Genomic DNA, 5287 nt, shown 5'->3' with positions numbered 1-5287 from the left:
AGTGCTGCTGCATGCAAAATAGCATGCCCCCATATTGAAATAGGAAGTTTTTTCCTCATTAGCAATGGTCTAGCTATCCATTGGAGACGTTTAATCAATGATTCTGCTAGACCATTTTGAGTATGTATATGAGCGACCGGATGCTCAACTTTTATTCCAATCGACATACAATAATCATTAAATGATTGAGATGTGAATTCACCAGCATTATCAAAACGAATTGTCTTTATTGCATAATCTGGAAATTGTGCTCTTAACCTTATAATTTGAGCTAACAATCTCGCAAAAGCCATGTTGCGAGTTGATAATAAGCACACATGTGACCATCTTGTAGATGCATCTATCAAGACCATATAATATTTAAATGGTCCACATGAAGGGTGAATTGGCCCACATATATCACCCTGTATACGTTCCAGAAATGCAGGGGATTCAATCCCAACCTTAGTTGCTGATGGTTTGATAATCAGTTTTCCTTGGGAACAAGCAACACAAGAGAATTCCTTAGATTGAAGAATTTTCTGATTCTTCAAAGTGTGTCCATGTGAATTTTCAATAATTCTGCGCATCATATTATAACCGGGATGGCCCAACCGGTCATGCCAAATGATAAAATCATTAGAATCAGTAGACCTTTTGTTTACAATGGCATTTGATTCAACAATACCAATATTTGTATGGTACAACCCAGAAGAAAGTGCAGGTAATTTTTCGTGCACAATTTTCTTCTCCATATTTATTGTAGTAATATAAAGGTATTCAACCTTTCCTTCATTTGTAGTCTCAATATGATAGCCATTTTGGCGAATAACCTTGAAACTTAACAAGTTTCTTTGAGACTTACTACAATATAATGCATTATCAATTACCAATATCGTTCCTCCAGGTAGTAATAAGGCTGCTTTTCCAGAGCCTTCAATTAATTTTGTACTACCAGATATTGTATTGACATAGGCCCTTTTCATAATCAAATGACAAAAATATTTCTTTTCTTTTAATATCGTATTAGTTGTGGCACTATCCAAAATGCACATATCTCCATTATTCATCTTGAATCCAATTGAAAACTGATAAATTTATTAATCTTCATAAAATAAAAATGCATTGTAAGAAATAAGTAACAATTTTGCTAGAAAAACATAAGTCCCTTTTTTTGAATTATTTTTTTTAAAGTTAAATTATGGTAATTTAGAATTTAAAAAATTATATGATTCAATTATGATGAATGTTACAATAATTTAGTTTATGGAATTATATACTTATTAACCTTAAATAAATATTATACACAAGTATTAAATATAAAATATTATAAAACACTAATATAATATTATTCATCATGTATAGATAATTTGTTTATTGACAAAAATAATACAATCATTATATATTATTAATGTCTAAAACATTAACAAGAATAAACAGTTAGTATAATGACATTAAATAAGGCGAATATTATTTTTAGTAACAATATGATATTAAGATTAAATAATAGCACACTAATAGTAATTAATTACAACATTGTAAAATAGCACAATGTAATAAACAATATACAATTATCATAAAAATGTGACCTTGATTATTATTTTTTTTTTCTTCAAATACATAAACGTAAAAACACAATAATTCAAAGTACAGGATAACATATTAAAAAACATGAAATTAAACATCAATTAAGATCCTTAAAAAAATCTTCAACCTCCAAATGAGTAATATCATTGAGGTCATTAAAATCATCATCCCTTAAGGCCAGATTTGTTTCAATATTATCATTATTCAAAGGCCTTGCCTCAACATTATTTTCGAACGCCAAGTGTGATTCTATCCGAGCATTAGAAGAAGAGGCACCACCTCTATTTGCCTTTCTTTTAAAAGAATTTTGATAAAGTCTTACAAAATGCTCAGGTGTCCGACATTCATTTTTTCAGTGGTCTTTCATGCCACAACGATGACAGTTACTTTTTGAAGGGCCATTTTGAGAACTGATATTGTTCTGCCTTTTATGTTGACCACCACCACGACGATTATTATATCGTCCTCTGTCATTGTCACGCCCACGCACATTATTGTGACCTTGATATTTATTATGTCTTCTTTCGGACTGACCATGTGCTTTTACCATATTTGCCTCCGATAACGGAGCAGTTCCAGTGGGACGGGCTTCATGATTTTTCATTAAAAGAGCATTATGTTGTTCAGCCACCAGAAGGCATGATATCAATTCAGAGTATTTTTTAAAACCCTTTTCATGGTATTGCTGCTGTAATATTACATTAGAGGCATGAAAAGTAGTTAGTATTTTTTCTAACATGTCCTCATCATTTATATTTTCCCCACATAATTTTAATTGGGAAGTTATTCTAAATACAACAGAATTATAATCAATTACGGTTTTAAAATCTTGAAACCGTAAGTGCATCCACTCATAACGAGCCCTTGGCAATATCGTTGCCCTGAGGTGGTCATACCTCCCTTTTAAGTCTTTCCACAATTCAAGTGGATCTTTCACTGTCAAGTATTCCATTTTTAGGCTTTCATCTAGATGATGACGAAGGAAAATCATAGCCTTTGCTTTATCCTGACTTGATGTTGTATTTCCTTCAATTATAGCATCACCAAGACCCTTAGCGGTAAGGTGAATTTCAGCATCAAGTACCCATGACAAATAATTTTTACCAGAAATATCAAGTGCCACAAATTCCAATTTTGACAAGTTTGACATGATGAAAATTAATTTGAAAGTAACAAAAATAACTTAAAAATTAAATTTCTTTAGTAGATATACCTGATATAGAAGTTAATTTTCTGAAAAATTAGAGCTTCGTGCTGATAACGTGTTATAAATTAACTCGACAATTAATAAAGAAAAGGAGAGTAAGAGAATTTAGAGAGTAGAATTGATTTTCTTGTTTTCGTTTCTATGTCTATCTTCTCAATGCCAAGGACGGCATTTATAGAAGATGAGAAAGCAGTGCAACAATAACAATCTCAAGTGGGCAACTTGCCCACTCCCACTTGAGAAAGAGACATCCATCATCTAATAAGTTGTCCACTCCCACTTGAGAAACAAACATCCATCATCTAATACACACATATATATATATATATATATATATATACGCGTAAAAAAATCAACCCATCAATTGTCATGTGTTTGCTGACCAAAAAGTAAATCAATAGAAAAACAGTGATGATAATAATCCATATTTTCCGACCAAATTTACACATGTGAAAGACAAATGTAATGGAATTAATATGCAGTTTAGCAGCCACTAAAGTCAATAATTTAGAAGGAAACTGATTGAATATACAGTAAAATTGGTACATAATAATTTTTGAAGAATTGACCTGAATAATGGTGATAAAGTATTTTGTATTGGCAAAAGCCCTTCCTATTTTAATATGGAAAAGGTGGGGAAAAAGCCCTTCCTATTTTAATATGGAAAAGGTGGAATCACAATTTCATAGTCATTTATCTATAACTATCTTTAGCACAATATGATCATGAACGAAGATAAAAAATTGCATAGATCAAAGATAAAATGCCGAATAGACTAACTCTCTGATTGAATTGGACCAAAAGAGTCGATTAGTTAAAAGATTATGCCACAATATGGGTGAAGTTTCATCATCAAGTGGCCGAAATTGTTATTAATTCTATAAAAACATAACCATAAATCATATGTTTGTTCTTTCAATGAGCTGATTTTTAAGTTTTATTCTTTAATAATCTATTAACTTTGTCTAGTGAAATATAAGTTCTTTAGATACGAAATTATGCCCATACATAACTTATGAGTATAATGATACGAAAATATAAATTTATATTTTTAAAAGAATTATATGTTGTAAGGGATATTAAATTAAGAGTTAATGACCAGCACATGAAAGTAGGAACGAAAGTACAAATGACCCAAACATGACATGTCCAGCCCCTGCATAATTTGGAGGATTAGTGACCCATTAGTTATTAACTCGATTCATATTACCCTTCCCAATTAATCATTGTTAATTGGTTAAATAATTCAAATCCCACTAGTTTAAGAGTAAAATTATTTCTCTTTCAATATTATGAATTTTAGCAAAATTTGGACTTCGGATCGGATACACATATTTGGCGCATCCAAATACATGTATCTTGGATATATGGAGTCAAAATTAGATGTAATTTATTCCAAATACACTGTATCAAAATGAATTCACGTGTATTTGATTCACTTGCTCTCCTATATGCTATCTCGCTCGCCTCTCTCCCTCTCTCGCTCACTCTCTCCTTATGTATCTGTATTATTTCAAAATGTATCTGACATGTTTCTGGTATCCCAAATTTATGTATATAGTGGGATTCATATGTATCTGTGATACATAGACTATCTCGTTCGCCTCTCTCCTTTCTCGCTCACATCTCTCCTTCTCTCGCTCGCCTGTCTCCTATCTTACTCACTTCTCTCCTTCTCTAGTTCTCGCCTTTCCTTATTTCAATGTATTTAATAACAAAAATATATGTATCTAGATAAAGGCGGACCCATGTGTCCCCGTGAGGGTGCACGTGCATCTATTGACTTTGAAAAATTATGTATATATATAACTAGGGTGCATGTGCACCCGTTGACTTTGAAAAATTATGTATATATATGACTTTGAGATATACATATATTTTATTAAGCACCCAAAGACATTAAAACTACTTTGGTGCACTAATTTAAGCGGCACACCTTTGAGGCAAGGGGACGAGGTTGAAATCCCAATATCTACATTTCTTATTATTTTTTTCTAAGTTTTTATTTGTAAAGCTTAAAAATATTGAATAAATAAAGGGGTAGCCAGTTTCAAACTTGCGACCTCATGATGCAAAGTAAAGTTCATAACTATCATTCTACAAAGCAAACTTTATCTAGTGAAGTCATTTAATTCATATTTATTCGTTAGTACATTAGTTTATATTTTTATGTTTAATATAATTACCATACTAATCGGTATTCAGTGACATGTTTTAATTAACGTGCTTAGTTGTTGTTGGTGCATTCGTTGTCTTTTAACACTGAGTTAATCTAGGTGTATATGATTTGAAATTTGGTATTAAATTATTAATTAGCGACACAATATGTAATTATTTTAAACTATAAAGAGAATTAGTAAATATAATATGAATGCATGTCTAATAAGATAATTTTCCATTAATCATTTAATGTTGGGCTGATTCTTGACTTAGATAGGCCAATGAAGAACCTTGTCAAAAATATATATTATATGTTATATATGAACTTAATAAAGAAAAAAAATATGCCAATAT

The sequence above is a fragment of the Solanum dulcamara genome, chromosome 5, assembly GCF_947179165.1.
Source record: "Solanum dulcamara chromosome 5, daSolDulc1.2, whole genome shotgun sequence".
Lineage (NCBI taxonomy): Eukaryota > Viridiplantae > Streptophyta > Magnoliopsida > Solanales > Solanaceae > Solanum > Solanum dulcamara.
The sequence above is the reverse complement of the archived record's forward strand: the minus strand, read 5'-3'. Positions refer to the sequence as shown.